We start from the raw sequence: 24,242 nt of genomic DNA, 5'->3' as shown, positions 1-24,242 counted from the left end.
AGCTCATGACCTTGGCCTCATTAGCACCAGACTGAACCTTGGAGCTGAGACATCATGCTTCAAATCCGGCTGCTGGAAAAGCAGAAAAAAATAAGGCCCTTGTTCTTTGAAAATGGTAGCAACTCACACTGGGAAAATGATCATTAGGAGAAGGAAGAGTGAGAATGTGTCCCAGTTTAACCTCTTGTCACTAGATTTCCTTAACTCCCCTCTTCAGGGCTTGGGGATTAACGAAATTCACAGTGATTGTGCTTCCCCTTGAATATTCACTGGCGAATGTTATCTTCTTTACAAGGCGGACAACCTACTATTTAGTGAGAAAACTGGGAATCATTTCCAAACTTTGTAATATGGGAAAATGACAGGAAAGCACAGGCTGATATCACTTACATGTGGAATCTAAAAATAATGGTACAAATAAACTCACCTACGGGAGTAGGAGGGAGGCTCAAGAGGGACGGGATATATAGATATATCTATACATAGATAGATAGATAGATAGATAGATAGAGTTATGACTGGTTCACATTGTTGCATGGCAGAAACCAACATAAACTGTTAAGCATTATCCTCCAACTAAATAAATAAAAGATCAATGGCAATAAAACCCAACTCAAAAAAAATTACCTACAAAACAGAAATAGTCACAGATGTAGAAAAGCATCTAATGGTGACCAGGGGAAAGGAAGGGAGAGAGAAACTGGGGGACGGGGCTCGCCACACGCACCACTGTATATAAAGCAGAGGACTGCCCTGGTGGCACAGTGGCAAGGAATCCACCTGCCAGTGCAGGGGACACACGCTTGATACCGGGTCTGGGAGGATCTCACGCGCTTGGAGCAACTGAGTCACGGGCCACGGCTGCTGGGTCTGCCTGCAGCAACCACTGGGGCCTGAGCACCTTGAGTCCGTGGCACAAGGAAGAGTAGACTTCACCACCAGAGAAAGCCCACATGCAGCAAGGAAGACCTAGCACGGCCAAAACTTAATTAATTAAAACAGATAACTAATAAGGACCTACTATATAGCACATGGAACCCTGCTCAATACTGTGTAATGATCTAAATGGGAAAAGAATCTTAAAAAAAGTGTTGATACATGTATATGTGTAACAGATTCACTTTGCTGTAAAGCAGAACCTAACACGACATTGTAAATCAACTATATTCCAAAAAATTGTTTTAATTTGAAAGAAAGCACAGAATTCATAACACTGTGATTTTCCCCCCTCCAACCATTTCATCACCATAGGTAAAAACAAAGTGTTATTTTTCAGAAGAGATCTCCTAAAATGAAAGCAGATACCCAGGCATTCCAAAGGTTTTAATTAGTTGTTTAGGGGTTTCTACACTGATTATGAAGGTGTTCAGGAAACATCTGTCAAGTGGATGACCCGGTGAGTGAAAGTCCTTGATGTAGAAGCAGAGCCTCACTGCATGTGACCCACTGCCACCCACGACTCTGGGCTCAGAAGGGCCCCCGGCATGGGACAGCCCTGACGTCGGTTTACTGCTTAGCTCTCACCATCTTCAATAATTTTTGAACCTGGGGCTCTGCATTTTCATTTGGCCCTAGATACCCCTTCCTCCCCAATTATGTAGCCAATACTGAATGTACAAGTCACTGTACTGGGTGCCGTCACTTTAGCCGTGTCCAACTCTTTGCAACCCAATGGACTGTAGCCTGCCAGGTTCCTCTGTCCATAGCATTCTTCAGGCAAGAATACTGGAGTGGGTTGCCATGCCCTTCTCCAGGGGATCTTCTCAACCCAGGGACTGAACCCCAGTCTCTTATGTCTCCTGCACTGGCAGGTGGGTTCTTTATCACTAGCACCACCTGGGAAGCCCAAGCCACTGAATATATTACAATCAATTTCTAGTCTCCTCAATGCAGTTTGGTAAAAGGTAACCAGGCACTGTTTTCTTTTTCTCTTTCCTTCGCTCTTATTTCTTTCATTTTTTTCATTCATCCACACAACAATGCATATCTAAAGGATTTCTCTGTGCTCTCAAAGTCCTAAAATCCTTTCAACTTTGTTGTGAAAATTATATACCATGTGTAAAGTACCTGGCAAATACTTCATGACAAATAGAAGGGGAAAAAGTGGAAGCGGTGACAGATTTTATTTTCTTGGGCTCCAAAATCACTGCAGACAGTGAGTACAGCCATGAGATGAAAAGACGCTTGCTCCTTGGAAGGAAAGCTGTGACAAATCTAGACAGCATATTAAAAACCAGGGACATCGCTTTGCCAACAAAGGTCCGTATAGTCAAAGCTATGGTTTTTCTCAGTAGTCAGGTATGGATGGGAGGGTTGGACCGTGAAGAAGGCTGAGTGTTGAAGAATTGATGCTTTCAAATTGTGGTGTTGGAGAAGACTCTTGAGAATCCCTTGGACTGCAAGGAGATCAAACCAGTCAATCCTAAAGGAAATAAACACTGAATATTCATTGGAAGGACTGATGCTGAAGCTGAAACTCCAATACTTTGACCACCTGATGCCAAGAGCTGACTCATTGGAAAAGACCATGATGCTGGGAGGGATTGAGGGCAGGAGGAGAAGGGGACGACAGAGGATGAGATGGTTGGATGGCATCACCGACTCGATGGACATGAATTTGAGTAAGCTCTGGTAGATAGTAAAGGACAGGGGAGCCTGGTATGCTGTAATCAGTGGGATCACAAAAAGTCGGATACAGCTCAGCAACTGAACAACAATAAAAAGTACCTCTGGGGTCTGCACATAGTAATGCTTGACTATTAATACTCTGCAAAGTCACAGAAATGACCTTTCCATCTTGCCCAGTAATTAAACTCTAGGGAATTTTTTCTAAGAAAAATTGACAAAAGAATAAAACTCCAGGCACAAAGATAATCCTCCCAGGATCATCTGCATTTGTGGTATTTTTTTTAAATAAATGAATTAAAGATGCTTGTTATCTGTAATAGAATTAAAGATGTTTGTTATCTGTAACTGGAGACAACATAATTGTTCAACAGCAATGTAATATTGAAGGTAATGACGGTACATCAACATGATAGACTATTTTGAGGACATTAAAAATGATAATGATGAAAACAGCACTGTTACATGGAAATGGTTTTTTGTATAATATTATGCAAGAGAAACAGTACAAAATGTCATGCTTGTTCCATAATAACTGGGATTAGATTGGTTTCATTCACGGTGGTCCAGCTGACACCTAGTAGAGTGCACATGGGGTGAGTATGTACTGAACAGACTCTAAAACCACAGGACCAGACCTGGAAGGTTGGGGGCAAACAATTTGCTTAAATATTGATGGTATTAAGAGTTTGGTTTTCCATTGTTTCTGCAGTTAGAAAGGAAGGAGTAAAGAAGAAAGGCAGGGAGGAAGCAAAGAGAGGAGAAGAGAAAGAAGGGAGGGAGGGTCGAACTCAAGGCTCTTGTGTTTGTAAACCTGAAAGGCCCCATAAAATAATGCTGACAGCAATGATGCTGAGGTCACAGGGCGACCTAGAGGGGTGGGAGAGGGAGGGGACATGTGTATATGCTCAGTCGCTCAGTTGTGTCCGACTCTTTGCAGCCCCAACAACTGTAGCCCACCAGGCTCCTCTGTCCATGGGATTCTCCAAGCAAGAATACTGGAGCAGGTTGCCATTTCCTCCTCCAGGAGATCTTCCCAACCCAGGGATCAAACCCGCGTCACATCTCCTGCCCTGGCAGGTGGGTTCTTTACCACTGCTGCTAAGTCACTTCAGTCGTGTCCGACTGTGCGACCCCATAGACAGCAGCCCACCAGGCTCTGCCATCCCTGGGATTCTCCAGGCAAGAACACTGGAGTGGGTTGCCATTTCCTTCTCCAGTGCATGAAGGTGAAAAGTGAAAGTGAAGTCGCTCAGTTGTGTCCGACTCTTAGCGACTCCATGGACTGCGGCCCACCAGGCTCCTCCGTCCATGGGATTTTCCAGACAAGAGTACTGGAGCGGGTTGTCTTTACCACTAGCACCACTGAAAGAACCTGCCTGCCTATGCAGGAGGCATAAAAGACAACACCGGCTAGATCCCTGGGTGGGAAGATCCCTCAGAGGAGGACGTGGCGCCTCACTGTAGTCCCACAGGGTCGCAGAGAGTCGGACAGGATGGAAGCAATGCAGCATGCATGCACGCCACCTGAGAAGCCCTGCAGCTGACGCGTGTTGTTGTACATCAGAAACCAACACAACATTGTAAGGCAATTATCCTCCGATTAAAACTTAAAAAAAAAACATAAATACGAAAGCAGTTTCTTAACAAGAACAACAAAAATCTCCTCAGCCACTAACAGATAGTAGAGAAAACAAATAAAGATACAACTCTCTGGCCTGATCCCTGGAAAGGAGCCACACGATCCCCTCAGGCAGACAGGTGCTGACCACTGTCCGGAGCCACCTGGTGGCTCAGCTCTTCCGGTTTAAAGGGAGTTGCCTGTCACAGCCTCACCAAACCAAAGCATGTTCTCACTGAACTGTTTCCTGCATGGACCAACTGCCACGGCTCCATCCACAGAAATAATTAACATGCCCCTGGCGGCCTTTATTGAAATTCGGTTTATAAAGTGGTGACCTAGAGAGGGGGCATCTCTGGCAGATTAATGGCTCACAAGGGTCATTACTGGTGCAAAGGTGCTTCCAGGGGCTACCAATTCCTTCCCACTGGTTGTTAGCCCGGTTTCAACTGCCAAGTGCGAGGTGCACACAAGGCTTCGCATTAGCAGTTGGGATGTGCATGCAGTAACAAGCTTTGCCTTCAGACACCCCACTTTGCATTTTTCAAAGTGAGGAGAGAGGGACTTAGCACTGGAATCAAATATTTATTTATGCTGGCAACCTTCACACAAAACAACCCTGCTCTGCCGAAACCCAGGACAGTGTCTGCACTGCAGCAGTCGGGATGGCTTGCTGCCTGACGCACGTCCGTTCCCTTTTTCCTCTTTGGACCAGAACACCAATCATATTCTGAGCACAACCAAGCTCAGCCAAGCGGTCACATCTTGCAGCTCTCCTTGCAGCAGGGTAGCTGCTGCAAGCAGAAGTCGCTTTGTAGAGATTCTGAGAAAACTCCGGTACTCCTCTCCCAGCTACCTACCTGTGTACCAGAAGGCACCTCGTGGCCTGAGGAGCTCGTGGAAGATGCTGGAGCCAAACGCTAAAGGTGCACAGTGCTGGCCAGCTTCCTGCAGCTGCGATGCCAGCCTCGGGTGCCTACCTCCGGCCCTCTTCTGCATGTGAGCGGGGTAAGCTGCTAAGAACTGGGAAGGGTCCGTGTTTCACCCTCCTTGTAAGGCAGCCATCTGGCCGGCCACAGCTTCAAGGATTCTGAGAGAAGGACCAAGACTCTCCTACTCCCAGCACAGCCCGCAGCCGAAGCCTCACGGGCGATCAGTCTCCTCTGTCCCTGCAGCTCCCAGCACCCGGTGCCCTAGAGGTGCCAAGGATGGATTCTGTGCTTGCAGTAGCTTGGCATCACAGCTGAGGAACCCTGAACCTGGGATACCCTACTTTTTTATGACTGGCTGTGAGCAAATGGGTCCGAACATCACCCTGTAAAGAGAAGTTATCTTTATTAACCCGCGCAGCAAACATGTCTTCCCTCTGCCCCAGAGGGAAACACTCTCTCTAGCTTCGAAAGCTGTTTGCAACAAATATCCTGCAGGAGATCCCCTGGAACAAAAGCTGCTCACAAACCAAGCAGAAATGAGGAAGACCTATGCAAAACTACCACCCAACAGTAACCATCTGTTTTGTTTAAGCCACTGCTATCTGCAGTTGGTTACCTGCCACTGAGTGGAATTCCCTGCTAGTTCTTTTTTATATGTGTATACAATCGTATTTTTTTTTATTTTTGGCTGTGCTGGGTCTTCATTGCTGCCTGGACTTTTCTCTCATCGTGGACCATGGGCTCTCGAGCAAGCAGGCCCAGTAGCTGTGGCACACAGGCTTCGTTGCTCCAAGGCACGTGGAATCTTCCCAGACTAGGGATCGAACCCATGTCCCCTACACTTGCAGGCAGATTCCTCACCACTGGGCACCAGGGAAGCCCTCCCTGCCAGTTCCTCCAGTGGCCGTGTCACCGTGTCATTTTCCTTTACACAGAATGGAGCGCGGGTCACGTGACTCTCCTGGCTCTGGCAGTCCAGTCAGGAGGACTAACTCTGGAACCACACTGCTCGGCTCTGATCCCAGTCCCACTGCGCATTAGCTGTGTGACATAAGCAAGTTCCTCAGTCTCTCTGTGCTTGGTTTTCTTATCTAAGAGGTAGGAATGAGAAGAGCAGCAACCGCACAGTTGGGGTGAGAACGAGTGTTAATGCACACAAAGCAACAGGTGAGTGAAATGTGAGCGGGTGCAGAGAAGAGCCGACCTGGGGAAAGCAAACCTGAGACTGGTCCCAGGTCCTCCACTGACAGCAGCGCTCGCGTGGTCAGTGCCTCAACCTCTGCAAATGTCTTTATCTGCAAGGCAGCACGGGGATGAAAAGGGACACCACGCAAGATGCCAGCACACTGCCTGGCACAGGGCGGACCCTTCACAAATTGCTGCTGTCAGTGCCACTGCTGCTCACTTCGCATTGGACCTGAAGTTTGTTCTTTAATCATTTAGAGACACTGGAAGACCTTTGTACGCCTTGCTTTATCTCATGAATACTTTTAGTCAAACATTATTAAATATCTCTGATTGCAGACCCCTTTAATCTTCTGGTTTCGTTCTGACAGAGGTCGCCTGGGGTCATCCCAACCTCATCCAATTCTCAGTCAATTCACTCGCATCACAGAAAGACAGAGCCCTCGGAGCTCACCATCTCTATGCTTCTGAATCCGTGAAAAAGGTTCAGTCTTTCTTCTTTTAAAGGGTCTCTGAACTCCATTCGTTCTAAATAATACTTTTTAAGAAGGATCCAAGTGCTAATTGAAAGCATTTCATTCCCCATATATTAAATAAAAATGAGATCTGGAATTCTTCATCTACATTAAAATTCTATGCTATTCACATCCTTAATGTGAATCTAACATACTGAAACACTGTCAGAAAATCTTAAGTTGAAAGATTTTATAGATTTTCTTAAAGTAAGATTGATTTGAATTATTTTTTAAATACAGCATTTACTAGAATGTCACTATAGAATTTCTTCATTTCATCACATGTTTTTGACAGCTAAGAAAGGTCTCTTTCATCCTTCTAAATTAGATCCTTTAATACATGCACAGTCTTGACTTGAGACAGGTTGATTATATGACCAAAACTCCCAGCAGTAAGCTTATAATTAAGCAGTAATATTAATAGACAGTGAGCTTGGGCATGTGTTCCAATAAAGTACAAAGATTTGAAAAAAGCTGAATACCGGGTAATAGGAGGAGTCCCTGTTTATCCAAGCGTTTGGGATGATACTTCACCCCAGCAAGCTCTGACAGATGCGTCTCTGCTCTTCACCACTCTTTCTGACATCACTGAGCTGAATTCTCAGACTCACCAAAACAAATCTTGGGCCCCTTCTGCTAATATATTTTTCAACTTCAGGACTACAAAACAAAACAAAACTGAAAAATAGCCCCAGGAGCTTTGAGGGTTGCCATTATTGAGGCAAGGAGTCCAAGTATAAAATTATACCAGAGTCAAGCACAATTCAGTAAGCATTTCCCAAGGGTGGATAACGAACCATATATGCAAAGTTCTCCCTTCATCGTCTGACAAGCTTCTATTCGTCCTCCAAGGATCTCCAGGTGACCTTATTCTAAGAAGCCTTCCTTGACTTCCCTTAGCCCAAAGTGGAACGGGCGCAGACATCCCTTCTGCATCATCTCAAAGTGCCCTGAGCATAGCTCAGTCATAGCTCAGTCACTTCTATGTATTTTTTAATTTTTATATTATTCATTTTTATCCTTAGTACTCACCACATGACTTAGAGCTCAGGGGATGTTCACGTAGGTGCTGTAACAATGTGTATGTGCAACGTGCTCAGTCACTCAGCCGTGTCCGACTCTGTGAGACCCTGTGGACTGCAGTGCACCAGGCTCCTCTGTCCACGGATTTCCCAGGCAAGAGTACTGGGGTGGGTTGTAATTTCCTCCTCAAGGGGCTCTACCTGACCCAGGGATCCATCGCACATCCCCTGCGCCTCCTGTATTGGGAGGCAGGCAGATTCTTTACCACTGAGCCCCCTGGGAAGCCCAGTTATTAATGTAACAATGCCTATAAGAAAAACCTTTAAGACGATTAATGTGAAAAGAGAAAACAAGCTAGAAGTGAGGCATGGGCGGAACTGCAGCTCTCTGGGGAAGGCAGAGGTGGGGAGCGGCACAGAAGCGTGTGCACAGAAGCGTGTGCTGTGCTGTGGGCCGGGAGGCGAAGAGCGGTCAAACATCCACCAAGCACACAGGTGCGACTTTAAAAAGGAGAACGGACTGAGTAGAGAATAGTGGAGACTTTAGTAAATGACCATTTTAAAAGTCCAGAAAGCAAAATATCCTAATTTCTCCCCCCCGCCCTAATTTTTAAAGCAGTGTGTGCGTGCTAAGTTGCTTCAGTTGTGTCCAGCTCTGTGTGACCCTAAGGGCTTCAGCCTGCCAGGCTCCTCTGTCCATGGGATTTTCCAGGCAATAATACTGGAGTGGGTTGCCGTGCCCTCCAGGGGATCTTCCCGACCCAGGAATCAAACCCGCGTCTCCTACGTCTACCTGCCCTGGCAGGCGGGTTCCTATCCACTGGCGTCACCCAGGAAGCCCTTTCTAAAGAAGGCCTGTCTTCAAACATGGCAGGATATGGCCACCAGTTAGAAAGCTGGAGAAATTTTAGTTTCCAGTCCAGGGTTCCAAGAGTGGTCTCTGCTTATTCAATAGTGATAAAAGAAATGACCACTGGGACTTACCTGGTGGTCAAATGGCTAAGACCCCATGCTCCCGATGCAGGGGCCCAGTCCGACCCTGGTCAGGGAACTAGGTCCCACATGTCGCAGCTGAAGGTCCTGGACCCGGTGCCACTGAATAAACAAATAAACATTAAAAATAAATAAATAATCACCCATAAGCCTACAGGCCAAAAGAGCATGTATTTCTTCCATTTAATAAGGAGAAAGTCAATAATAAGGACCTCTGCCTCAGCAAAATATATGGGAAAAAATTGGTTTGCTCAAATTCGTGTCCATTAAGTCAGTGATGCTATCTAACCATCTCATCCTTCTGCTGCCCCCTTCTCCTCCTGCCTTCAATCTTTCCCAGCATCAGGGTCTTTTCCAATGAGTCGGCTCTTTGCATCAGGTGGCCAAAGTATTCAGCTTCAGCTTCAGCATCAGTCCTTCCAAGGTATGTTCAGGACTGATCTCCTTTAGGATGGAGTGGTTTGATCTCCTTGCTGTCCAAAGTATTCAAGAGTTTTCTCCAGCACCACGGTTTGAAAGCATCTATTCTTCAGTGCCCAGCCTTCTTTATGGTCCAACTCTCACATCCGTACATGACTACTGGGAACACCACAGCTTTGACTAGATGGACCTTTGTCAGAAAAGCGATGCCTCTGCTTTTTAATACACTATCTAGGTTTGTCATAGCTTTCCTTCTAAGGAGAAAGTGAGGCTCTGGTTCTGACTAAACAATACCATAAGTCACAAAAGGATTCAAGTGATTCCCAGAAACTTAATAGTGTTTCAGAACAAAAATGGGCTTCCCTGGTGGCTCAGCTGGTAAAGAATCCTCCTGCAATGCAAGAGACCTGGGTTCAATCTTTGGGTTGGGAAGATCCCCTGGGGAAGGGAGTGGCTACCCATGCCAGTATTCTGGCCTGGAGAAGTCCATGGACTGTATAGTCCATGGGGTCGCAAAGAGTCAGATATGACTGAGCACCTTTCACTTTCAGAACAAAAATCCAACACTATTTAAAGGAATATGATAAAATAAACTCCAGCAACCAGAAAAATAAAATTCACAATATCTGCAGGAATAAACAGGTGGCATTGCTACAGTTCCTAACCAAATAAATGTATAATAAGGAAGTGTTCCAAATAATATGTTGTTAAATTTGACAAGTCCGATAAAATGGACAGGTTCCTTGAAAGACACAAACAGGCATTACTCTAGAAGAAAGTGGTAACCTGAATAGTCCTATATCTATTAAAGAGTTGAATCCATAGTTTAAAAATCTTTCCACAAGGAAAACTCCACGCCAGATGGCTTCACTGGTGAATTCTATACATTCTTTAAAAAAAATGTAAAACAAGATGATACATTCCAAGACATTTTAGAAAAGCAGCATTGTTCAGTTAGCAGAACTAAAAAGACACTATTTTTTAAAAGAAAATGGACTATGTACATGTGTATCTCATGTACATGAGTGCCAAAATCCTTTAAAATCTTTGAAAACTGAATCTAACAATGTGTAAATGAAGTGGGGTTCATCCCAATAATGCAAGGTTGATTTAATTTTTGAAAAACAATTGATGCAAGTCAATATATTAGCAGGCTAAAGATGAAAAAAAACTAACCTCTCAAAAAGATGCAGTGAAACATTTAATAAAAGTCCATGCCTGATATTCATGATAAAAACTCTCAACAAACTTGCAAGAAAACCCTTTCAACCTGATAAAAAGTCACCTGTGTTAAACCTGTTTGTTGTTGCTCAGTCACTCAGTTATGTCTGACTCTCTGCGACCCCATGAACTGCAGCATACCAGATTTCTCTGTCCTTTACGATCTCCAGGAGTTTGCTCAAACTCATGTCCATTGAGTCAATGCTGCCATCCAACCATCTCATCCTCTGTCGCCTCTTCTCCTCCTGCCTTTAATTTTAGCCAACAACATACTGAAATATTGAAAGATTAGATCTTAATTCTCAACATTAAGAACAAGGCAAGGATGTCTGCTTTCGCTACTCCAAGCCAACATCACACTGGAGGTTCTTGCCTTTCTAATATAACAAAAACAAAATGTGTATGAATTGGAAAGGAAGAAGTAAAACTCTATTTATTGTTAGACAACATGGCAGAAAATCCTAGGGGCACTACAAAAAATAGCCACCAGAAGTAATAATTGAGTTTATAAAGATTCAACATCAATGTACAAAAGTCATTTAGATTTCTAGATACTAGCACTGAAGAAATGGAAATTGAAATCTCTACTTAAAATATAATCCAAATTATTAAACACTTTGGAATAAATTTAAGAATAAAACATTGCTAAGATAAATTAAAGAAGGCCTAAATAGGGTTTACCAGTTGGCATAGTGGTAAAGAATCCAACTGCCAATGCAGGCAGCACAGGAGACGTGGGTTTGATCCCTGCGTCTGGAAGATCCCCTAAAAAAGGAGGAAATGGCAATCCACTCCAGTATTCTGGCCCGGGAAATCCCATGGACAGAGGAGTCTGGCAGGATAAGTCCATGGGGTCACAAGAGAGTAGGACACGACTGAGCGACTGAACACGAACATGACCAAAGGACCACAAGTGTGTGTCACGCTCTCCCATCGAAAGACTTGCTATTGTTAAGATGTCAGTTATCATCCAACTGATACATACATTCATTATATTCCCAATCACACTTACTGCGGGTTCTTTTATATAAACAAGCCAATTTTAAAATTCATACAGAAATGCAAAAAACCTAGAATAGTGAAAATAATTTTTTAAAAGAAGAGCAATAACAGAGGACTAACTAGGCTTCCAGGCGGCCCAGGGGCAACGAATCTGCCTGCGAAGGAGGAGAGGCCAGAGGGTCGGGTTGGGTCTCTGGGTCCGGAAGATCCCCTGGGGAAGGAAATGGCAACCACTCCAGTATGCTTTGCCTGGGGAATCCTGTAGACAGAGGAGCCTGGTGGGCTACGTCCACGGGTTAGCAAAAGAGTTGGACAAAACTTTGCAGCTAAACAACAGCAACAATAATATTCCAGTCATGTTGGGAAACAGTTTGGCAGTTTCTCATAGAGAAACTATCCACAACATCCAGTGATCTCTAGGCATTTACCCAAGATAGATAAACTACACATTCACAAAGAGACACATACTCTAATGCTCATGGCAGCCTTGTTCATAATCACTATAAACAAAACACAGTCCAAATATCCATCAACAGGGAAATGGATAAACAAATTGAAAGAGGGAGCCATTCCACAGAGCACTACCACCAAGACAAAGCGCTAACCACTCATTTACACACCAGCACGGCTGAGTTTCAGAACCATGATATCAAGTGAAAACAGCCTGATGCAAAAGACTGCAGACTGTAGGAGTCCACTTATCACAAATTCCAGAGTGACTTCTCTGGTGGTCGGGTGGTTAAAACTCCATGCTTCCAACACCGGGGACTCGGGTTCGACACCTGGTCAGGGAACTAAGATCCCATGTGCCACACAGTGTAGCCAAGAGATTCAGTAATTAATTAAATTACCTACAAAACAATTCTAGAAAAGGCAAAACTAGGGGTTTCACAAAAGTGAAACCCCTAGAAAGCAGATCTGTGATTGCCTAGAGCTGGGGGGTGAGGAAGATTATCTTCTAAAGGAAATTCTGTGGAGTGGGAGGAATATTTTGAGTCCTGACTGTGGGAAGGGCCTTATAGCTCTACACGTTTGCAATCTTGTTAATCTTCTGTATTTAATGTATGTCCTTCTCATCTTTTTTCTAAATTTCCTGAAATTTGTCCTTAAGTAATTTTTAAGTGTACCCAACATGTTAAAGAACTTAAAAAAATTGGAAACGATCAAAATACCTAACGATGCAGAAAAAAACAAAAGACGGTACATCTGTTTAGGGGAATATTATGAGTGCAGCCAATAAAAATCACATTTTCATACAATATTTAATGACATGCAGAAATATTCATGGCACAATGTAAAACAAAAGCAGTGGGGAGCACTTCATATTCATAACCCACCTCTGTTTATATGTACAATATATGTACGAATACACGCACAGAGAACTGTGTGATGTCTTTGTTCCGAACTAGGGCACGCTGCCCAAACAATGTAAAACCGACAAAGAACGTCCCAGAACTGGCACCTGAAATTGTCATTGCACCCAGGCTGTGCAGAGCAAACTTGATCGCTTGGCTTGTCCAGGGAGGGGGCAGTGCTGCTTGCCCGACAATCTAGTTGTTACAGTTGCAGGACAAGCCACGGCCTCAGTACCACTCACACTGGACCCAATGCAGCCCTACAAAATATACCCTATGCTGAGACTAGACAAAAGGCAAATGTTTCCGAATGAACCTGAAGGTGTGTTTCAGGGACCTGGGGCCTAGAGAACCCTAACTACCCTCCTACTAAAAGGAGGAGCAAGCGTGATTTACAGCCTCTGGAGCAAGTCACAGAAGCAGAACGCAGCCTTCCTTTCTAGAGAAGCAGGAACAACCCTGCCCACTAAGCCTGCCTCCCCCGGAAGATCCTAGCAAAGATCCAATGAGTCAAATGAATGACATTAATTTTTAATTTACAGACCACAAGTCCAGGAGGAGGTAGTTTTATTTCTTTGACTTTGGGACCATTCACAACAAGCAGCTGCTTGACTATATCTCTGATTTAATTTTATATATAAATGCATTTAAGTGCTTCTATGGGAAGGAGACAGAGAATCTTTGGTGTTCAAGAGAACTATGACCACAGCCACAGAGGCGGACAGACTGATTTCAGGACCCCTATCCTAAAAGACGCTTACTCCTTGAAAGAAAAGTTATGACCAACCTAGATAGCATATTGAAAAGCAGAGACATTACTTTGCCAACAAAGGTCCGTCTAGTCAAGGCTATGGTTTTTCCAGTGGTCATGTATGGATGTGAGAGTTGGACTGTGAAGAAGGCTGAGCACGGAAGAATTGATGCTTTTGAACTGTGGTGTTGGAGAAGACTCTTGAGAGTCCCTTGGACTGCAAGGAGATCCAACCAGTCCATTCTGAAGGAGATCAGCCCTGGGATTTCTTTGGAAGGAATGATGCTAAAGCTGAAACTCCAGTACTTTGGCCACCTGATGCGAAGAGTTGACTCATTGGAAAAGACTCTGATGCTGGGAGGGATTGAGGGCAAGAGGAGAAGGGCACGACAGAGGATGAGATGGCTGGATGGCATCACTGACTGGATGGATGTGAGTCTCAGTGAACTCCGGGAGTTGGTGATGGACAGGGAGGCCTGGCGTGCTGAGATTCATGGGGTTGCAAAGAGTCGGATACGACTGAGCGACTGATCTGATCTGATCTGATCCAAAAACCTGACACTAACAGGGATGGTAAATAGAAAGGCCATGGACTATGAAGCCAGACCAACGTAAGTTTAATTTCCAGCCAAGTGTTAAATGACACAATATTTAATTTCACTGAACCACAGTTTTATCCATTTTCTTGGCCTTACCATACAGCATGTGGGATCTTTGTTCCCCAACGAGGGATTGAATCTGAGTCCCCTGCATTGGAAGTTCAGAGTCTTGCTCACTGAACTGCCAGGGAAGTCCCTTTATCCACTGTTGAATGAGGGTGATAAGACCTCCTCCCTGAGGTTGTAATGTGGTACAAATAAGATCAAATATGGTGCATCCCAACACTTACTGGGATTCCCTGGTGCTTCAGTGATAAAGAATCTGCCTGCGATGCAGAAGACACAGGAGATGAGGATTCTATTTCTGGGCCAAGAAGAATCCCCTGGGGGAGGGCATGGCAGTCCTTTCCAGTGTTCTTGCCTGGAGAATCCCATGGACAGAGCAGCCTGGTGGGCTACAGTCCATGGGGTCACTAAAGCAACTAAGCAGGCAGACACAACACATGCTCTCTCTCCATCCCGATACTTTGAATTCCATTTGTTGTTGTTTAGTCTCTCAGTCGTGTCTAGCTCTTTGCAACACCATGGACTGTAGCCCTCCAGGCTCCTCTGTCCATGGGTTCTCCAGGCAAGAATACTGGGGTGGGTTGCCATTTTCTTCTCCCAGGGATCAAACCTGAGTTCCCTGCTTGGCAGGTGGATTCTTCACCACTGAGCCACTGGGGAAGCCCATAAGGTCCATAAACTCTAATTAATGACACTCAGTGACAACTCTTAACACACAGGCCCAGGACTGGAGATAGATGTAGAGAAAGAGATACATTCTTTCAACTATCCAGACCAAAAAAAAAAAAAAAAAACTCTGAATCTCTTAGACAACAAGAACTTCTAAAATTTCATAGTTAAGATGAACACAATTGTGAAAAATGTCATGATCCTATTTGCCCCAAATCAAAACTAAGTTATAATAATATATATATTTTTAAACCCATAGCAACTTTCTCCAGGGAAAAAAGTTTGTGACTTACTATTGTCTAACACTTAAAGAGGACTTCTCTGGTGGCTCAGTGGTAAAGAATCCACCGGCCAAGCAGGAGATGCGAGTTTGATCCCTGGATCAGGAAGATCATCTGGAGAAGGAAATGGCAACCTGTTCCACTGTCTTGCCTGAGAAATTCCATGGACAGAGAAGCCCGGTGGGCTACAGTCCATGGGGTCTCAAAGAGTCAGACCCGACTTAGCAACTAAACACCACCACCACTTGAAGAGCAGCTTCTATTTAAGAAAAAATAACCAACTCTGGCTAGTGCAAAAGATTCTGTTGAACGACAGTGCAAACCAAGGTGAAACTTCTTCCCTTTCCTCGAAGCAGAGATAACTACAAATAGAAAACAGTGATAATAGGCAGGTGGGGCTATTATATTCTTTTAGAAATTGGGAACAGCAGGAAGTTGATAGCTCCTAGGTGAATGTGACAAGAACAGAAAGCACGACAGCTTCTAAATCCATCCAACTGCCAAACGCGGTAACATGCTGACGAAGTTAGTTTTTCACAAAAGAAGACGCTTTCTCACCATCTCCTCTGCCCACCAACATCTTAATTGAGGGCGACTGACTGGGGTTTCAGTCACCCCAAGGGCTACCCGTGGGTCCCACCCCAGGGCCACTCTAAAAGCAGTATGTTTCAGGAATACGTGATGTTCGTGTAGATAGCAAGTTCTTAATAGAATCTGGGAAGATGTTCTTTGGCAGAAAATGATTTCGTAGACATTTTTCATTATGATGGATGTGGTATTACAGCCGCTACAAAAAATTTCAAGCTGTGTTGCAGCTTTGTCACCAGCGTTATAGATCACTCACTTGTGTATTAAAATCTGCAGAAAGCCACTGAAGAAAAGGCGGGGGGAGAAAACTCTCATTTCCTATTTACAGACTAGGTATAATTTGGTATCATTCTTAAAGGTTCAAGGCAGCTTAGAGGATCTGTACTCAGTCCTTCCGATGGGATCAGGAGATCACATGCCATGACTGCTGAGTGGGGAAGGCAGGGGCTGTGCAGTGAGCAGTGAGCTGACACCTTCTGCTGCAAATCCTGATGTGAAGGGGAGAGCCTGTGCTTCCCAGAGATGGAGAGCAGAGAAACGCACTGCCGTGTGCACGTTAAGCTGCTAATGGAATTAGTGAAGAATTAATAAATTACATATGTGAGAAGCAGCTCTGGGCCACTGATGTGATTTATTTGATCCATGCAGACATCTGTATGCAGGGTGGTCTCTCTCTGACTGCCCTAATGGGCACCTGTAACACTGCCTTATGTGCTGTGCTGACAGCTGGGCAGAGAAGGTCCTCATCTGGGGCATAAACTCTACTGGATGTTGGACATTTTTAACACCATACTATGGACACTGCTGTTGTTTAGTCGTGTCCAACTCTTGCAACCCTCTGGACTGTAGTCTGCCAGGCTCCTCTGTCCATGGGATATCCCAAGCAAGAATACTGGAGTGGATTGCCATTTCCTTCTCCAGGGGATCTTCCCAACCCAGAGACCAAACCTGTATTTCCTGCATTGGCAGATGGGTTCTCTTTACCACTGAGCCACCTGGGAAGCCACATAACCACGGCATGGAGGAGCAAAGACCCGGGATGTCATTATACCCATCTTTTTTTCGGTCAAAAGCACTGACATAGACACAGTTCGGTTCAATTCAGTTCAGTTGCTCAGTTGTGTCTGACTCTTTGCGACCCCACGGACTGCAGCATGTCAGGCCTCCCTGTCCATCACCAATTCCTGGAGTTTACTCAAACTCATGTCCATTGAGTCAGTGATGCCGTCCAACCATCTCATCCTCTGTTGTCCCCTTCTCTGCCTGCCTTCAATCTTTCCCAGCACCAGGGTATTTTCAAAGGAGTCAGTTCTTTGCACCAGGTGGCCAAAGTATTGGAGTTTCAGCTTCAGCATTAGTCCTTTACATGACCATGTGCAAAATAGATAGCCAGTGGGAAGCTGCTGGATAACACAGGGAGCCCAGCCCAGTGCTCCATGATGACCCAGAGGGTGCAGTGAGAGGGAGGTTCATGAGGGAGGGGATAGAAACACACTGCAAAACAATTAAACTCTAATTAAAAAGTAAATTAATAAAAATATAAAAAAGTTTACTGGGACACAGCCATAAAGAAAAGGTGCATGCCTGAGTTCAGTGCACACTGCTTTAGCCTCCCTCACAAAAGCGGGGCTCTTCATGATCACAGTGGTCTGACACCCACATGGCCGAGTGGTGGAGGCGGGAGACAGGCAGGGATGACACAGGGGCTGCCCTGCCATCTGCAGCTCAGCCTCGGAAGAGTGGTTCTCAACCAAGAGTGACTCTGCTCTCTCGGGGACATGAGGCAATGCATGGAGGCAGTCTTGATTGTCGCAACTGCCTTCCCAGAGATAGACAAGGGCTGCCGCTGCACCTCCTTTGGTACACAAATCCCAAGATGCCTCGTCCAAGCACCGACAGAAGAGAGCAACCCATCACTCCACCCCTTCATCACACTCTTTCAATAACCTCTTCATTCTTCATGGTCCCCAACGTGCAACCATATACTGACTTGTTTGCTTGCGTATTATCTGAACCCCTGACTCCACTGTCACCTCCACAATGGCAGATTTTTTATTGGCTAACTGCATCCTTAGTGCTTAAAGAGGTCCAGGCACATAGTAGGTGCTTAATGAATGTGTATGGAATGAATGGAATCTGGAGGAGAGGGAGAAGGAGGAAGGAGATGGGAAGAGGATGAGAAAGAGAAGGGAGCCAGGAGCAAGGAGAGACAGGCGGAAGGAAGAATGGAGGAGGAGGGAAAGGATGGGAGAGGAGGTGGGAGGACCACAGCTGAGCAGGTGCAGGGTCCTGGGGAAGTCTCAAGTCTGCCTCCTCTGTCTGTAACAGGATGCATTTCCTGGCTCCTGAGAGCAGACCCCTACCTCTGATAGGGCTCTGTCAAAAGCAGAGGCCCAAGCTTGTGTCTGACAGCATGGTGGGTTCCGGGAGACCTCCAGCTCCCCAGCAGAGGAAGGAAATGGCACCTTACTCTGCAGGAGCAGGTGATGGACAGGGAGGCCTGGCATGCTGCGGTCCATGGGGTCACAGAGAGTCGGACACGACTGAGCCCCTGAACTTAACTGAACTGAACCGCAAAGGGACTGTAACCAGGGTCCTTCGGTGCCTCTTTCCCAGCTTCTCATTTCAGCAGTTACTGGTGGCTCACTGAGAGAGTCGAATACCATCACAAATGCCTGGTTGGGTTTTAGCTATTTGCACAATTGCATTTTCTGCTTTAATAGCTGGAACACAGACATCTTAGTTAAGTTCAGGCATAAGCCTAGAATAAAATGAATCCTTTAATCATGAATAAAATTCCCCAGCTGAAGTAAACAAGAAGGTTTTAAACTGTGCTATACAAGTAGGGTTTCACGATAATCTCAAAGGAGATGTTTATAGAAATGATAAACAGCTCAGACAGTAAAGCGTCCACCTGCAATGCGGGAGACCCAGGTTCGCTCCCTGGGTCAGGAAGGTCCCCTGGAGAAGGAAATGGCAATCCACTCCAGTGCTCTTGCCTGGAAGGTGCCGTGGATAGAGGAGCCTGGTAGGGACACGACTGAGCGACTTCACTTTCACTTTCAAAATGATCCTCCTCTTCGGGGCTTTGAGAGCCTCAACTCTAGTGAGTGGAAGTAAAGCGCAAAAATAAAACCCTGCATTAGAACACCTGCATCATCGATTATTTCACCACGACACTGGTCTAAAGTCACGAGGTCTGAGGCATCAAACTGCATGATGGGACACATATAGTAAAACCTGTTTGGGTCAGACCCAGACCCTCAAATATTTCTGCTGTTTTCCCTCTTTGATTTGCATTTGGTTGGTTGGTTGTCGTGCCTGTTGTTGGTTTCTCTGCCTCTTTGCTGTGGCTGAGACATTTACCATGAATCTGCGTTACAAAGAGCTTCAAGGCAGGTTGGAGTGCCAGTTGCTTCAGCACAGGGTGGGGGGGGGGGGCGGGCGGGGGGGAGTTGGGGGAGACAGGAGGCAGAGAGCATGTGATATGTGGTAACACAGGCAGAGGCCACTCTGAGGTCCTGTGTGATGAGAACCAGCAGCTCCACCCGGGCTGATCCTGTATCCAGAGCAGAGAGGGGGACAGTCTCAAATCAGCCCATCTCCAAGTCAACTTCATGCTACTCAGGGTTCCCTTGGTTTTAAGAACTGGAAGCCAGAGATCAAAACCCTTTTTTTTTTTTTTTATTAACCATGTCTCATGCTTTATTGCCCCTCATGCATGATACATTTATATACAGATATATATATACACATAAACATAAATGTATATTCTTAATAACGCAGCTAATGGCATCTTGAAACCAAAGCTGGATCATTATAATACGAAGAAGCAACACTAAATTTTTAGACTGTTCTTTTCCCCCAGGGAAAGGCTCATTTTCTATAGAGAATTTTTAGTTTGCAGGGGGCTCCTTAATAGTATCTCACTGATGGATTCCAATCACAAAAGAACAAAGAGTGAGTGAGCTGCCCCTCACAAGCTGCTGACCATTCACACATCCCAGAAACCTTCTCATCATTAGAGGAGGGCCAACCTTTGGCCCGAGTGAGGGATTTTACTCATCTACCCAGAATATGATTAAAAAGAAGCCAGGATATAATGAGAGAATCACTGCCAGGGCCAGCATGTACAGGATGGGTTTTTAATAAAGCATGAATTATTCTCAGCAGTTGAGACCTCAGTCGGAGGAAGGGGAAAGCCAGAGGGATGGTACAAACACTACAACGAAACCCTCTGCCCAGAGACCCCACGTTCAGCGCTCATCAATGTTTAATTTTCGTGCTTCTCTTATCTTTCCATTCCTGCAGTCCTGTGTTCTCTGCAACTGAAAGGCTCTGGTGTCATATTTTGTTGTTGTTCTTTAGTCACTAAGCCATGTTCGACTCTTTTGCGACTCCATGGACTGTAGCCCACCACACTCTTCAGTCCGTGGGATTCTCCAGGCAGGAATACTGGAGTGGGTTGCCATTTCCTTCTCCAGGGGATCTTCCCGGCCCGGGGATTGAAGCCGGGCTTCCTGCATTGGCAGGCGGATTCTTTACCACTGGCCACCTGGGAAGCCCTGTCATATTTTAGACACCAACAGACACTGCTAGGCTCACTCTCATGGTGACCTGTGGTGTGGTCAGTTCAGTAAGCACTCACTGTAAGACTACTACACCCAGGGCTCTGAGAATATGATGCGAAGGAAGACACGTTCCAGCGATAATTAGGAATCCAACTCTGGAGCCAGAAGGCAAGGTCTTGCTCACTTTCCTACTCTGTGATATCAGCTAACTTTTCTTGTCTGCAAACTAGACAGATGGTAAGCATCTACCTGTCGCAGAGTCGGGCAAACATTATAAGCACACTGTTGTTGTTCAGTTGCTAAGTCGTATTCTACACTTTGCAGCCCCATGGACTGCAGCACGCCAGGCCTCCCTGCCCCTCACTGTCTCCTAGAGTTTGCCCAAGTTCATGTCTATTGAATCGGTGATGCCATCCAATCACCATGCAAAAATACTTAGAATAGTGACTGACTATGAGGTCACGCAAGCTTAACTATCATTTTTCTAAGAAGTCTCAGACTATAGAAAGAAGCAAGAACGCTCATCCCAACCTTGGGGACTAAATGCTGTGATACTGACCAGCACGGCAGTGAGTGCTGAGCCCTGAGCGAGATGGAGGGAAGACGGGTTGGAGTAAGGAAAGATTTTCAGTAAGAGATGAAACGGAGTGGAGACTTTCTAAAATCAAAGAAAACCCAACGTGTAGCCGCACCTCTTTACAAATGTCCACTTCTTCCTTAAGAATGAAGGTTTTCTCAACTGTTCAATCCTTTCCTCAAGACTAAACATTTGAAGTTGGCTAAAAGAGTATACCTTAAGTGTTCTGATCACACACAAAAAAGATGGTCATTATAGGAGGGGAAGGAGGTGTCCATCAACTTGATTGTGATGTGTCTGTAGTGTGTATAGATAGTATAGACATCCACATGTATAGCTAGTATAGTTTCCACAGTGTCTACAGATATTAAATCATCACATTGTACATCTTGCAGAAATCACATTGCACAACCTCAATATATACAATTTTTATTTCCAGTTATACCTCAATAAAGTCAGGGAAGGAGGTGGAGACTAAAGTTGAGAACAGTATTCACGAGGTAAATTGATCCTTCCTGCTCCAACTTCATCCAAAGATATAATGTGGGCTTCCCTGGAGCCTCAGTGGTAAAGAATCTGCCTGCCAACGCAGGAGACATGGGTTCAATCCTGGCTCCAGGAAGATCCCACATGCCAAGGAGCAAATAAGCCCACATACCACAACTGTTGAGCCCACACTCTGCAGCCTGGACGCCACAACTAAAGAGCCCACGTGGAGCACCCTCTGAAGCCCGCACAGCCTGAAGCCCGTGCTCTGCCAAGAGAGAAGCCACTGCAGTGAGAAGCCCGCACAGCAGAGTAGCCTCTGCTCACTGTAACTAGAGAAAAGCCTAAGTAGCAACCGAGAGCTAGCACAGCCAATAATAAATAAATAAAAATTTTAAAATAAAATACATTCTTAAAAAGGGTATCTCTTCAGGCTCCGCCCTAGTTCTGGCCCCAGGTTAAGAGTATGGAAATGGATACAGGACAGATAGGGGTTAAATTCCAGTTCCACTCACAGTTTGGAAACCTTGGATAAGTTACTTAAGCTTGTGGTGACTCAGCTTCCTTATGGATAAAACAGGGACCAAAATAGTCCCTACCTATACGGTGGTTATGAGAATTAAATAAATAAATGCATGTAAAGCATTTAAGACAATGCCTGGCAGAGTATGAAAGTGAAACGCTAGTCGCTCAGTCACGTCCAACTCCTCACGACCCCCATGGATCTCTGTGACTCTGCCAGGCTCCTCTGTCCTTGGGATTCTCCAGGCAAGAATACTGGAGTGAGTAGCCCTTCTCTTCTCCAGAGGATCTTCCCGACCCAAGGATCAAACCCAGGTCTCCTGCATCACAGGCAGATTCCTGACTGTCTGAGCCTCCAGGGAAGCATAGTATGAGGACTGTATAAATAGAGACGGAAGTGACTGTTCTTTTAAAATGACAGCATCCTCAGGATCAGAAGTGGCAGTCTCGTCTAAAATTTACTGACCAAGGGACTCCCCTCGTGGCCCAGTGGTTGAGACTCTACGCTTCCACTGCAGGGGGTTCCGTTTGGGGAACTAAGATCCTGCCCGCCATGCGCAGTGCCGCAAGAGAAAAAAATCTCTCCTCATTTAAAGAAAAACTAATAAAAAGAAAAAACCTATTGACCATCCCAATTCTTTTTTTAAAAACCATTTTAGTAGTTACAAGACACACACGATAAACTGCATGTTTTTGAAGAACAATATCTGAAAGCTTAGCCATATGTATGCATACCCTTAAATCCATCACCACAATTAAATACCCTTTGTAATCTCTCCCCAAGTCACTCCCTTCCCTCTCCCATCCCTTTGTAATCACTAATCTATGTTCTCACTATAGATTAATTTGCATTTTAAAGAATTTTATAAAAGTGAAGCCATCCAGTATGTACTGGTTTTTGGTCTGGCTTCTTTCACTCAGTGTAACTATCCTGAGCTTCACACATGTTATAGTATATATCTATGGTTCATTCCTGTTTATTAATGAGCAATATTTCATGGCTGTTAATTCATGCACCTGTAGATACTTGGGGCTTTTGTGATGTTTCTACTTGGGGCTATTGTAGCTACAGCTGCTATAAACATTCATGTGCAAGTCTTTTTATGAATGTGCATTTCTTTCTCCTGAGTAAATAGCTAAAAATAGTTCAATCATAGAGTATGCATATCTTTCCATTTTAAAAAACTCAAATTCTTTCCCAAAGTGGTTGTGCCATTTGACACTCCCTCCAATAGTGTATCAGAGTTTCAGCTTCTCCATATGCCCATCAACTCTTTGCTTGGTTCAGTCAGTTCAGTCGCTCAATCGTGTCCGATTCTTTGTGACCCCATGAACTGCAGTACACCAGACTTCCCTGTCCATCAACAACTCCCGGAGCTTGCTCAAACTCATGTCCATTCAGTCAGTGATGCCATCCAACCATCTCATCCTCTGTCGTCCCCTTCTCCTCCCACCTTCAATCTTTCCCAGCACCAGGGTCTTTTCAAATGAGTCAGCTCTTTGCATCAGGTGGCCAAAGTATTGGAGCTTCAGCTTTAGCATCAGTCCTTTCAATGAATATTCAGGACTGATTTCCTTTAGGATGGACTGGTTGGATCTCCTTGCAGAGATCTTCCAGGTTGGATCTCCCTTGGACTCTTGAGAGTCTTTTCCAACACCACAGTTCAAAAGCATCAATTCTTTGGCTCTCAGCTTTCTTTATACTCCAACTCTCACATCCATACATGACTACTGGAAAAACCATAGCTTTGACTAGATGGACTTTTGTTGGCAAAGCAATGTCTTTGCTTTTTAATATACTGTCTAGGTTGATTTTCCCTCATAGCTCAGTTGGTAAAGAATCTGCCTGCAATGCAGGAGACCCCGATTTGATTTCTGGGTTGGAAGATCTGCTGGAGAAGGGATAGGCCACTCACTCCAGTATTCTTCAGCTTCCCTGGTGGCTCAGCTGGTAAAGAATCCACCTGCAATGTGGCAGACCTGGGTTAAATCCCTGTGTTGGGAAGATCCCCTGGAGAAGGGAAAGGCCACCCACTCCAGCATTCTGGCCTGGAGAATTCCATAGACTATACAGTCCACGGGGTCGCAAAGAGTCAGACATGACTGAGTGGCTTTCACTTTCACTTTTAGGTTTTCTTCCAAGGAGCTTGGTTAGTCTGTTTAATTTTAGCCACAGACATGTAATGGTATAAAAATTTGGTTTTAATTTGCATTTTCATATTGACTGATGATGCTAAGCAT

General features: G+C 45.1%; 1 long non-coding RNA gene across 1 annotated transcript in view; it reads right to left on the bottom strand.

Annotated features, from left to right (window-relative positions):
* Positions 1-24,242, bottom strand: part of LOC147359936 (uncharacterized) — a 136,984-nt gene that overhangs the window by 14,805 nt on the left and 97,937 nt on the right. Inside the window, exon 4 of the long non-coding RNA XR_015138544.1 lies at positions 8,885-8,995. This is a non-coding gene — a long non-coding RNA (uncharacterized LOC147359936). The remainder of the gene's footprint in view (positions 1-8,884; positions 8,996-24,242) is intronic.

Source organism: Bos grunniens, chromosome 13 (genome assembly GCF_055505025.1).
Source record: "Bos grunniens cultivar Pamir isolate PY7600 chromosome 13, Bosgru_T2T1.0, whole genome shotgun sequence".
Lineage (NCBI taxonomy): Eukaryota > Metazoa > Chordata > Mammalia > Artiodactyla > Bovidae > Bos > Bos grunniens.
This window is presented reverse-complemented; position numbering and strand designations above follow the sequence as displayed.